The sequence below is a fragment of the Pristiophorus japonicus genome, chromosome 8 (assembly GCF_044704955.1).
Source record: "Pristiophorus japonicus isolate sPriJap1 chromosome 8, sPriJap1.hap1, whole genome shotgun sequence".
NCBI classification, from domain to species: Eukaryota; Metazoa; Chordata; class Chondrichthyes; family Pristiophoridae; genus Pristiophorus; species Pristiophorus japonicus.
This window is the reverse complement of record NC_091984.1, coordinates 94952554-94965980: the sequence shown is the minus strand read 5'-3', so window position 1 is coordinate 94965980 and position 13427 is coordinate 94952554. Positions and strand designations below refer to the sequence as shown.

The window sequence follows — 13427 nt, the reverse complement described above, 5'->3', positions numbered from 1 at the left end:
TCAGGCCCTGGGGATTTATCGGCCTTCAATCCCAACAATTTCCCCAACACAATTTCCCGACTAATAAAGATTTCCCTCAGTTCCTCCTCCTTACTAGACCCTCTGACCCCTTTTATATCCGGAAGGTTGTTTGTGTCCTCCTTAGTGAATACTGAACAAAAGTACTTGTTCAATTGGTGTGCCATTTCTCCGTTCCTTGTTATGACTTCCCCTGATTCTGACCGCAGGGGACCTACGTTTGTCTTTACTAACCTTTTTCTCTTTACATACCTATAGAAACTTTTGCAATCCGCCTTAACGTTCCCTGCAAGCTTCTTCTCGTACTCCATTTTCCCTGCCCTAATCAAACCCTTTGTCCTCCTCTGCTGAGTTTTAAATTTCTCCAGTCCCCAGGTTCGCTGCTATTTCTGGCCAATTTGTATGCCACTTCCTTGGCTTTAATACTATCCCTGATTTCCCTAGATAGCCACGGTTGAGCCACCTTCCCTTTTTTATTTTCACGCCAGACAGGAATATACAATTGTTGTAATATGAGTATTGCTCAGCTACCGCACCAGACCCCACTCACTCACAGGGATTCCTCAAGTCAAGCTGTTCATGAAAAGGGTGCTTAAAACAAGGCTCTCTCTGGTCCACCCTGATCTACATGATCACGTGGAGGACAAGCGGCACCAACAGAGTGTCCGCGCAAATTTGTCACGCGATATTGAGATCAATGATCCTGTGTTTGTGCTCAATTATGGACACGGTCCCAAATGGCTCGCTGGCACGATCACAGCCAAAGAGGGGAGTAGGGTGTTTCAGGTAAAACTGACCAATGGACAAATGCACAGAAGACACTTGGTCCAAATTAAACTGCGGTTCAGCAACAGCTACATACAACCTGAAGAAGACACCACCAACGTTGACATTCCAACACATACACAAGTGGCAACTAACATCACAGTTGACCATGAAACAGAACTCATCAACCCCAGCAACCCGGCAAGGCCAGCTGCCCAACAGCCCAATGAAGAACTGACCAACCCAACCACACCAACATTTGTACCGAGACGATCGACAAGGGAGTGCAAAGCCTCAGATCGTCTCACATTGTAAATAAATGTATTGTTGACTTCACTGGGGCGTGTTGTTATGTATTTAACCCTTTATAACCTTGTAACCTGCATCACACCTGTCCACCAGAGGGCCTACCTTTTGGAGTCCCAAGGGATCCCAGCATCCCTTGGGAGCACGGTATATAAGCAGACTACCAACGAGGTACCTGCACTCTGAAACTACAATAAAGGAGCTAAGGTTACACTTGCTCATTACACACAGTACTCGGTCTGACCATTTATTGTGAGCATAACAATCCTATGACTACTGGGGGTAGTGTGCTGACATGGATTGAGAACTGGTTGTCAGACAGGAAGCAAAGAGTAGGAGTAAATGGGGACTTTTCAGAATGGCAGGCAGTGACTAGTGGGGTACCGCAAGGTTCTGTGCTGGGGCCCCAGCTGTTTACACTGTACATTAATGATTTAGACGAGGGGATTAAATGTAGTATCTCCAAATTTGCGGATGACACTACGTTGGGTGGCAGTGTGAGCTGCAAGGAGGATGCTATGAGGCTGCAGAGTGACTTGGATAGGTTAGGTGAGTGGGCAAATGCATGGCAGATGAAGTATAATGTGGATAAATGTGAGGTTATCCACTTTGGTGGTAAAAACAGAAAGACAGACTATTATCTGAATGGTGACAGATTAGGAAAAGGGGAGGTGCAACGAGACCTGGGTGTCATGGTACATCAGTCATTGAAGGTTGGCATGCAGGTACAGCAGGCGGTTAAGAAAGCAAATGGCATGTTGGCCTTCATAGCGAGGGGATTTGAGTACAGGGGCAGGGAGGTGTTGCTACAATTATACAGGGCCTTGGTGAGGCCACACCTGGAGTATTGTGTACAGTTTTGGTCTCCTAACCTGAGGAAGGACATTCTTGCTATTGAGGGAGTGCAGCGAAGGTTCACCAGACTGATTCCCGGGATGGCGGGACTGACCTATCAAGAAAGACTGGATCAACTGGGCTTGTATTCACTGGAGCTCAGAAGAATGAGAGGGGACCTCATAGAAACTTTTAAAATTCTGACGGGGTTAGACAGGTTAGATGCAGGAAGAATGTTCCCAATGTTGGGGAAGTCCAGAACCAGGGGACACAGTCTAAGGATAAGGGGGAAGCCATTTAGGACCGAGATGAGGAGGAATTTCTTCACCCAGAGAGTGGTGAACCTGTGGAATTCTCTACCACAGAAAGTTGTTGAGGCCAATTCACTAAATATATTCAAAAAGGAGTTAGATGAAGTCCTTACTACTAGGGGAATCAAGGGGTATGGTGAGAAAGCAGGAATGGGGTACTGAAGTTGCATGTTCAGCCATGAACTCATTGAATGGCGGTGCAGGCTAGAAGGGCTGAATGGCCTACTCCTGCACCTATTTTCTATGTTTCTATGTTTCTACTGGCTGCCTGCCAGTATTTCGCACTTTATGCGTGAGCCTTGACATTGAGTGTCAGCATATTACTGGAGCATGTGGGGCATCACAGCGAAGTTTGATCTTGCCTTCACTGGATCATGGTAAGGAGTGGTAATCTTCTACCTGATTTTCTTTCCCTCCCTTGGAATTCTGTGGCCAATTGTGACCCAGCCAAGATTTACTGAAATCAACAAACTGACCAGGGACTGAACCTAGAACTTTCCCGATCTGTAAGGCTCAATATCACACTGGATAGTGCAGTTACATATTAAGCATGAGGGCGGATAGCCATACGGATCAAGTGTGGAGATAGCTTCCATGCAATATATTCTTGTTACTGTAGGTGATAAATATTTATTACATAGCTCACCAAATTACATGGTGAATTGAGGTTTGCCCAAGATTAGTCGCAATACCATAGAAACAAATTGAGTGCCGACTTTTATAATTTTTGTCTTTGTTGGATTCTTGCCGCACTGCAAGTCTTGCTGTAACATGCTATTTGGCAGATTCCAAGACAGCACATTCTAAAGTCATTTCTCACTTCCACATCTAATAAAAATGTCCCCTTAAGCAACTTCATTTTTATCTAGGTATTAAACTTTTTTTTTCTCCTCCTAATCCTCCCACTTACATAGAAACATAGAAAATAGGTGCAGGAGCATGTCATTCGGCCCTTCAAGCCTGCACCAGCATTCAATATGATCATGGCTGATCATGCAACTTCAGTACCCCACTCCTGCCTTCGCTCCATACCCCCTGATCCCTTTAGCCGTAAGGGCCACATCTAACACCCTTTTGAATATATCCAACGAACTGGCATCAACAACTCTCTGCGGTAGAGAATTCCATAGGTTCACAATTCTCTGGGTGAAAAAGCTTCTCCTCATCTCGGTGCTAAATGGCTTACCCCTTATCTTTAGACTGTGACCCCTGGTTCTGGACTTCCCCAACATCGGGAACATTCTTTCTGCATCTAACCTGTCCAATCCTGTCAGAATTTTATATGCTTCTATGAGATCCCCTCTCATTCTTCTAAATTGCAGTGAATATTAGCCTAGTCGATCCAGTCTTTCTTCATATGTCAATCCTGCCATCCCGGGAATCAGTCTGGTGAACCTTTGCTGCACTCCCTCAATAGCAAGTATGTCCTTCCTCAGATTAGGAGACCAAAACTGCACACAATACTCAAGGTGTGGTCTCACCAAGGCCCTGTACAATTGCAGCAAGACCTCCCTGCTCCTATACTCAAATCCTCTCGCTATGAAGGCCAACATGCCATTTGCTTTCTTTACTACCTGCTGTATCTGCGTGCCTACTTTCAATGACTGATGAACCATGACACCCAGGTCTTGTTGCACCTCCCCTTTTACTAATCTGTCACCATTCAGATAATAATCTGCTTTCCTGTTTTTGCCACCAAAGTGGATAACCTCACATTTATCCACATTATACTGCATCTGCCATGCATTTGCCCACTCACCTAACCTGTCCAAGTCACCCTGCAGTCTCTTAGCATCCCTCACATTGTCACCCAGCTTAGTGTCATCTGCAAACTTGGAGATATTACATTCAATTCCTTCATCTCAATCATTAATATATATTGTAAATAGCTGGGGTCCCAGCACTGAACCTTGCGGTACCCCACTCGTCACTGCCTGCCATTCTGAAAAGGACCCGTTTATTCCCACTCTTTGCTTCCTGTCTGCCAACCAGTTCTCTATCCACGTCAATACATTATTCCCAATCCCATGTGCCTTAATTTTGCACACTAATCTCTTGCATGGGACCTTGTCAAAATCCTTTTGAAAGTCCAAATACACCACAACCACTGGTTCTCCCTTATCCACTCTACTAGTTACATCCTCAAAATATTCTAGAAGATTTGTCAAGCATGATTTCCCTTTCATAAATCCATGCTGACTTGGACCGATCCTGTCACTGCTTTCCAAATGCGCTGCTTTTACATCCTAAATAATTGATTCCTCCATTTTCCCCACTATCGATGTCAGGTTAACCGGTCTATAATTCCCTGTTTTCTCTCTCCTTCCTTTTTTAAAACGTGGGGTTACATTAGCTATCCTTCAATCCATAGGAACTGATCCAGATTCGATCTACTGCTGGAAAATGACCACCAATGCATCTACTATTTCTAGGGCCACTTCTTTAAGTACTCTGGGATGCAGACCATCAGGCCCTGGGGAATTATTGGCCTTCAATCCCATCAATTTATATAACACTATTTCCTGACTAATAAGGATTTCCCTCAGATCCTCCTTCTCGCTAGACCCTCGGTTTCCTAGTATTTTTGGGAGGTTATTCGTGTCTTCCTTAGTGAAGACAGAACCAAAGCATTTGTTCAATTGGTCTGCCATTTCCTTGTTCCCCATTATAAATTCACCTGATTCTGACTACAAGGGACCTACATTAGTCTGCCTCGTGTTGGTACAGACTTGTTCTGGGACTTGTACTGTGCTGTAGTACGTACATCCTAAACGATGCACAAAACTCACAATGGTTGCTTTAAGAACACACCCTCCCCTCCAACCTCTACAACCGAGAAGGACAAGCGCAGCAAGGTTGCAGAAAGATAATTACCTCCGAGTCCCTCTCAAAGTCATACATCACCTTGACTTGAACATGTATTGCTTTTCCTTCATGGTTTCTGGATCAATATCCTGGAATTTCCTGTCCAACGCTGTCATTGGAGCACCAGTTATGAGTCAGCTGATCTTAGCTGGGGTGCATAAGGACTGCAGAGGTTCAAGGAAAAGGCCCAGCAACACTCCCTCAGGGCAAGTAGGATAGTCAATAGATGCTGTTTTGTGAGTGTTTGCCACATCGTAAGAGCAATTAGGAAAAATGCCGATAGTACAGATGGGTTCTGTTGTTTAACCTTCAATTATGGATAAATCTTAAAGCTGAGAATAGACCCACCGAAGCCACAAAATTCAAATGCTGGAGATGTTGACTCTGGCTGAGGTACAGTTGCAGGTGTCAAGCCCTCTCCCCCACCTGAACATTCAACCTAAATTGTGATTGTCAGAAGACTATCTGACTGTGGAGGACATCCCAGCGAAGCTAGATCCTGTACTTCACTGATATTCAGCAGAGGTCAATGGGAAAGGTACCCTTAGTGGGAACGCTAGACTGATTTTTCCTTCTCAAGCCCTGGGGAACTGAGGCCAATTATTGTACCTCAACTTCCACCCCAGCTAAGATCAGCTGACTCATATATGATTGCGTATCACACATGGGATTTTCTTGGTTTGTATCACTTGGTAGTACCCCGGGTGAACATTTTACATACTGGATCATCACATCTATAATCAAAACACTTTTTTTTTCTCAGAATGACTCAATCTGTTTGGTACTGTAAATGACCCCCATCCAATTCTATTAACAGAATGCCAGCCGATATGAATGCACAGGTCACTGGTGTGAGTGAAGGATATCCTGAAGTGCATTACAATCTTGGCAACTGCCAGAAATTCTTCACTATAGGACAGATCATTTTCTAACTCTTCATCCTCAAGGAAAATTTCCACTGGGGTTGGGGAAGAAAAGGGACTTGCCGCTTCCTAGCTTGTCTCTCGGAAATTTTGCAAGCACTGAAGTGCAGTTACTGCTGAGCTGATGGCAAAAACCTAGTTTGATAGCAACGTCTATGGAGATAGTTTTTTTAATTTAAAAACATTTGTTACCAACAGAAAGTTGCCCCACAAGCCTCGGAATGCTTTGGCATGTTAGTGCATGTTAACCATTGATGTACCAGGAAAACCCTCAGTACACGGTTGGAAAAGGTGGAAAATTAGGTGATGATCAAAAGCATCTCAATTCTTTAAAATATATTTTCCTGATTTCAGTCATTTAAAATACAGTGGAAAACAGGGATTTCATTACCTCCAATAGTAGTGAGAAATGATATTGGCTCAGAAGATCAAGATGTAGAATCAGTTTGGGTGGAGATAAGAAATAATAAGGGAAAGAAGTCACTTGTGGGAGTAGCCTATAGGCCCCCAAACAGTAGCTACACTGTAAGACAGAGTATAAATCAAGAAATAATGGAGACTTGTAAGAAAGGTACGGCAATAATCATGGGCGATTTTAATCTTCATATAGATTGGGCAAATCAAATTGGTAAAGGTAGCCTTTAGGACGAGTTCATAAAGTGTATTCGGGCTGGTTTCTTAGAACAATACATTGTGGAACCAACCGGGCAGCAGGCAATTTTAGATGTGGTAATGTGTAATGAGATAGGATTCATTAATGATCTCATAGTAAAGGATCTTCTAGGGAAGAGTGATCATAGCATGTTAGAATTTCAAATTCAGTTTGAGGGCGAGAAACCTGGGTCTCAAACTAGTATCCTGGTTTTAAATAAAGGCAATTATAAAGATGTAAAGAAAGAGTTGGCTAAAGTGGACTGGGAAAATAGATTAAAGGCTAACACAGTACATAAGCAGTGGCAGACATTTAAGGAGATATTTCAGAATTCTCAGCAAAGATTTATTCCAGTGAAAAAGAAAGACTATGAGAAGGATGAACAATCCATGGCTAACTAAGGAATTTAAGGATGGTATCAAATTGAAAACAAAGGCAAACCATGTTGCAAAGATTAGTGGTAGGCCAGAGGATTGGGAAATATTTGGAAACCAGCAAAGGACAATGAAAAAAATAATAAAAAGAGAGAAGATAGATTGAGAGTAAACTAGCAAGAAATTTAAAAATAGACAGTAAAAGCTTCTACAGGTATATAAAAAGGAAGAGGGTAGCTAAAGTAAACATTCGTCCCTTAGAGGATGAGACTGAAGAATTAATAATGGGGAACAGGGAAATGGCGGAGATTTTGAATAAATATTTTGTATCGGTCTTCATGGAAGAAGACACTAAAAGTGGCCCAATAATAATAATCAAGGGACTATAGGGAGGGAGGAACTTAAAACAATCACTACCACTAGAGAAAAAGTATTAGGCAAACTAATGGGACTAAAGGTGGACAAGTCCCTTGGACCTGATGGCCTGCATCCTAGAAGTGGCTACAGAGATAGTGGATGCATCGGTTGTAATCTACCAAAATTCTGGATTCTGCAGAGGTCCCAGGGGATTGGAAAACCGCAAATATAACATCCCTATTCAAGAAGGGAGGGAGGCAGAAAGCAGCAAACTATAGATCAGTTAGCCTAATATATTTTATTGTGAAAATGATGGGAGTTCATTATTAGGGATTATCGCAGGACATTTAGAAAATCATAATACAATCCTTATTTAAGGAGTGATATAATTGCATTGGAGGCAATTCAGAGAAGTTCATGAGGTTGATTCCTGAGATGAAGAGGTTTAATTATGAAGAAAGGTTGAGCAGATTGGGCCTGTACTCAATGGAGTTCAGAAGAATGAGAGGTGATCTTATAAGATAATGAGGGTGCTCGACAAGGTAGATGCAGAGAGGATGTTTCCACTCATATGGGAACCTAGAACTAGGGGGCATTATTTTAGAATAAGGGGTCACCCATTTAAAACTGAGATGAGGAGGAATTTCTTCTCTCAGAGGGTTGTAAATCTGTAGAATTCTCTGCCCCAGAGAGCTGTGGAGGCTGGGTCATTGAATATAGTTAAGACGGAGATAGACAGATTTTTGAGCGATAAGGGAGTAAAGGGTTATGGGGAGCAGGCAGAGAAGTAGAGCTGAGCCCAGCCCATGATCAGATCAGCCATGATCTTATTGAATGGCGGAGCAGGGTCGAGGGGCCATATGGCCTACTCCTGCTCCTATTTCTTATGTTCTTTTCCTCAAATCTCTCTTTACCGCAACATTATGTAATCTCTCACTATTTAAATAATTTGCATTTTTATTCTTCCTACCAAAGTGCATAACCTCACATTTTTCCACATTATACTCCATCTGCCAAATTTTTGCCCACTCACTTAATATCTATATTCCTTTGCAGATACTTTATGATCTCCTCACAACTTGCTTTCCCACCTATCTTTGTATCATCAGCAAATTTGGCTACAGTACATTATCCTTCATCCAAGTCATTAATATAGATTGTAAATAGTTGAGGCCCCAGCACCGATCCCTGTGGCACCCCACTAGTCACTGTTTGCCAACCGGAAAATGACCCATTTATCCCAACTCTCTGTTTTCTGTTAGTTAGCCAAACCTCTATCCATGCTAATATATTACCCCCAACCCTGTGAACTTTTATCTTGTGCAGTAACCTTTTATGTGGCACCTTATCAAATGCCTTTTGGAAATCCAAATAAACAATGTCTACTGGTTCCCCCTTATCTACCCTGCTCGCTACATCCTCAAAGAACTCCAGCAAATTTGTCAAACATGATTACCCTTTCATAAAACCACACTGTCTCTGCTTGACTAAATTATGCTTTTCCAAATGTCCTGCTACTGCTTCCTTAATAATGGACTCCAGCATTTTCCCAACAACAGATGTTAGGCTAACTGGTCTATAGTTTTCTGCTTTCTGTCCCTTTTTTAAATAGGGGTGTTACATTTGCAGTTTTCCCCAGAATCCAGCGAATTTTATTAGATTACAACCAATGCATCCACTATCTCTGCAGCAACTTTTTTTAAGACCCTAGGATGCAAGCCATCGGGTCCAGAGGACTGGTCCACCTTTAGTCCCATTATTTTACTGCATACATCTTCTTTAGTGATAGTGAGTGTTTTAAGTTCCTCCCTCCCTATAGCCCCTTGATTATCCACTGTTGGGATGTTTTTAGTGTCTTCTACCGTGAAGACCGATAGAAAATATTTGTTCAAAGTCTCTGCCATTTCCCTGTTCCACATTATTAATTCCCCAGTCTCATCCTCCAAGGGACCTATATTTACTTTAGCCACTCTCTTCCTTTTTATATACCTGCAGAAACTCTTACTATCTGTTTTTATATTTTTTGCTAGTTTACTTTCCTAATCTATCTTTACCCTCTTTATTATTTTTTTAGTCATTCTTTGCTGGTTTTAAAAAGTTTCCCAATCCTCTGGCCTCCCACTAATCTTGGCCAAATTGTATGCCATTGTTTTCAATTTGATACCATCTTTTATTTCCTTAGTTAGCCACAGATGGTTATCCCTTCTCTTAAAGTCTTTCCTTCTCATTGGGATATATTTTTGCTGAGAGTTATGAAATATCTCCTTAAATGTCCGCCGCTGCTCACCAAACATCCCACACTTAAATCTATTTTCCCAGTCCACTTTAGTCAACTCTGCCTTCATACCTTTGTAATCTCCTTTATTTAAGCTTAGGACACTGGTTTGAGATCCAACTTTCTCCCCCTCCAACTGAATTTGAAATTCAATCATACTATTATCACTCTTTTCTAGAGGATCCTTTACTAGGAGATCATTTATTAATCCTGTCTCATTACACAGTACCAGATCTAAGATAGCCTGCTCCCTGGTTGGTTCCGCAACGTACTGTTCAAGGAAACCATCCTGGATACACTCTATGAACTCTTCCTCAAGGCTACCTTGGCCAATTTGATTTGTCCAATCAATATGAAGATTAAAATCGCCCATGATTATTGCCTTTCCTTTTTTACAAGCTTCTATTATTTCTTGATTTATACTCTGTCCAACAGTTTAGCTATTGTTTGGGAGCCTATGGACTACGCCCACCAGTGACTTCTTCCGCTTATTATTCCTTATCTCCACCCAAAGATTCTACATTTTGATCTTCTGAGCCAATATCATTTCTCACTACTACACTGATCTCATCTTTAATTAACAGAGCTACCCCACCTCCTTTTCCTTTCTGTCTATCCTTCCGAATTGTCAAATGCCCCTAAATATTTCGTTCCCAGCCTTGGTCACCTTGCAGCCACGTTGCTGTAATGTCTATTAGATCATACCCATTTATATCTATTTGTGCAATAAACTCATCTATTTTTTTACGAATGCTGCGTGCATTCAGATAATGAGCTTTTAATTTTTTTTTTTACCATTTTTCCCTGCTTTGACTTCAATTTCTGATACACTCTTATACTTATACATTCTATCCGTTCTGGTCACGCTCTGGTTTTCATTTCCCCCAGTGCGACCCTGCTCTATTGCCTTCTCCTTGCTCTTTTGACTTTTTAAATTTCCGCTCACCTGAATCCTGCCCCCCTCCTCCATGTACAAGATCCTTGTACATGAAACACAAAACTTTAGTATGCAGGTAAAGCAAGTAATTAGGAAGGCAAATTGAATGTTGGCCTTTATTGCAAGGGGGATGGGGTATAAAAGTAGGGAAGTTTTGCTACAACTGTAGTAAGTTGTGGGTGAGACCACACCTGGAGTACTGCGTACAGTTTTGGTCTCTTTATTTAAGGAGTGATATACATGCTTTGGAGGTAGTTCAGAGAAGGTTCACAAGGTTGATTCCAGAGATGAAGGGGTTGTCTTATTAAGAAAGGTTGAACAGGTTGGGTCTATACTCCTTGGAGTTTAGAAGAATGAGAGGTGATCTTATTGAGACATAAGATTCTGAGGGGGCTTGACAGGTTAGATGTAGAGAGGATGTTTCCCCTTATGGGGGAATCTAGAACTAGGAAGCATAGTTTCAGAATAAGGGGTCGCCCATTTAAAACTGAGATGAGGAGGAATTTCTTCTCTCAGAGGGTTGTGAATCTTTGGAATTCTCTAACCCAGAGAGCTGTGGAGGCTGGGTCATTGAATGTATTTATGGTGGAGGTAGATAAATTTTTGAACTATAGATGAATCAAGTGTTATGGGGAACGGGCAGGAAAGTGGAATTGAGGCCATGATCAGATCAGCTATGATCTTATTGAATAGCGGAGCAGGTTCGAGGGGCCAAATGGCCCATTCCTGCTCCTATTTCTTATGTTCTGATGTACAGTGGTCACTTAGTTCCTTATTTTAACATATTGTTAACCTGTTCAAAATAAACAGATTTCCTTATCGACCTGAATTTTTTGATAATTCCAGTCATCTAGCAAACCATATACATTGGCCTCCAAACTCTGCAGTGTTTGTTTTGCGGTTTGATTGGGCAGTAGAAGTGTGGGAAGGAAGATCGCATCAATGATTTATGCATGGAGTGACGAAAATCCTTCTAGGCACTAACTATTATACAATAAATAGCTGGAAGTTGCGGCTGAAGCTGCACTGCCCTCAAACATGTAAATTAAGGTTGCATTCTGCATTCCCACCCCCATTTCCCCCTTGTAGTGGCCCACTGTCCCCCTGGCCATTGCTCTCCATCCTTGAACTGGGGGTCCACATTTCAACACTGCTGCAAGTCTGACAGGATGATTGCTGCTGCAGAATGGGGCCAGTCACACTTTCTGCACACATACTGAGAGCTAGAAATTCTGGACATATTCATATTTTGTTCATTCCTTCCATCTAACAAACCACATATGTCGATCGCCAAGCTCTGCAGGAAGTTCTGATCAGGTCCTACTGCTTTTACATTTTCTTTCCCACCTCTCTCCCTTGTGAGATGGAGTGCTTTACCCAGCCGCCCAGCAGCAATGAAACCTGCCCACAGATGGTAAACTTGCACCTCCACCCATCACTCTCTCTCTATCTACATTGTCACACCCTCCTCTCACTAGCCACCCCTCACACTCACTCTCATCCTTGTCCAATCATACCAACTAACACACAAGGGAAGGCACTTGTTTGTTTTAGCCAATGTTCATGTAAAGTTTCTGCTAATGTGCTGTCAAACATTTAAATCTTTATTTTCAACGCTTCTTGGACAAATTTGTGTATACCTTTGGAAGTGGCTTAGTGAGTTGCAGCGAATGGTGAGACATAACGGTACCCCCTCCAATGGAGATGAGTGTGAAAGTAATGGAGTAATGGCTTGGGCATTGGAGGGATGCTTTATGGTGTTGGTGTGGGCTGGTGCCAACCTGGAGCATCATGTGGCAGCCAGGGTGTACAGCGTCAAGTGAAGTAAATCTGGCCATGGTGAGGCCATTCCTGACCGCAATGTGGTTGGGTGCTGATGCCCTGTGTCCTGTGCAGCATCAGGTGATTGCGGAGAAGGTTGGTGCTGCTGGTGTGCCTGGTAATGTTGGTGTTGATGCTGGTCGTGGTGAGACTCTAAGGACCAAGGTGAGTTTTTTTCAAGGGCACTAATCTTGCTGGAACAGATGGCAGCATTGTTGAGATGACAGAAGCGATCTGTCAATGATGAGAGAGGTTGCTCCAAGGAGGTGACACTTGATAGAGAGTTCACTGCAAATACTTCAAATCTCCATAAAGCTGAATAATGTATTCCAAATCCTGAAAGCTCCAGCTTCTAAGATTGCAAATTGAACAGCTGTGAAATGGTAGATTTTATACCACTTTTGCAGCTGTCAACTATTCACAGCAATGGAGAGTCATTGAGAATCTGATACACTTACCTGACGTGATCCCTGAGCGCCGGGAACCTCGTAAAAAATGTGGAAAAATCGATAGGACCTGATAAAATGCTGCTTAAATATCTCAATTATCTGATCTGCTGCTTAGTGCCGGGTCTGCAAACAGCAGATAGACCCGGCACTTGGGAAATTAACAAGGAGGCGGGTTCAGAGTGGACTTCCGCCACGCTGTCAATCACTGCCATTTTGTAGCAGTAGACCCGCCTCCAAATTCACACTACCGGTAAGATTCCGGCCTAAGTGGGTGCTGTGCTAATAAAATACGCCTATCTGAAAGTCTAGTTTTAGCCCGCAATTTTGGGGCTAATTGATGATTACTATGATTTAAATGTGCCTGAAGACACTAAAACGAGACCTACAGATTTAGCACTCAAGCACTGTTTAGAAGCAATTTTTGTGGTCCGGTACATGTAGCCTTCAGTGCACCCACTTCCACTGAAGTAGTGCTTGAAATCCTCAGCAACACTTTGTTTACTCCTGTTCACTGGTGGCTATTAGCAGAGGTCGTTAATT

At 42.6% G+C, this 13427-nt stretch overlaps 1 protein-coding gene across 2 annotated transcripts in view; it reads right to left on the bottom strand.

Annotated features, from left to right (window-relative positions):
• LOC139268637 (cytosolic phospholipase A2-like) overlaps window positions 1–13427 on the bottom strand; it is a 246768-nt gene that overhangs the window by 115603 nt on the left and 117738 nt on the right. The window lies entirely within an intron of this gene.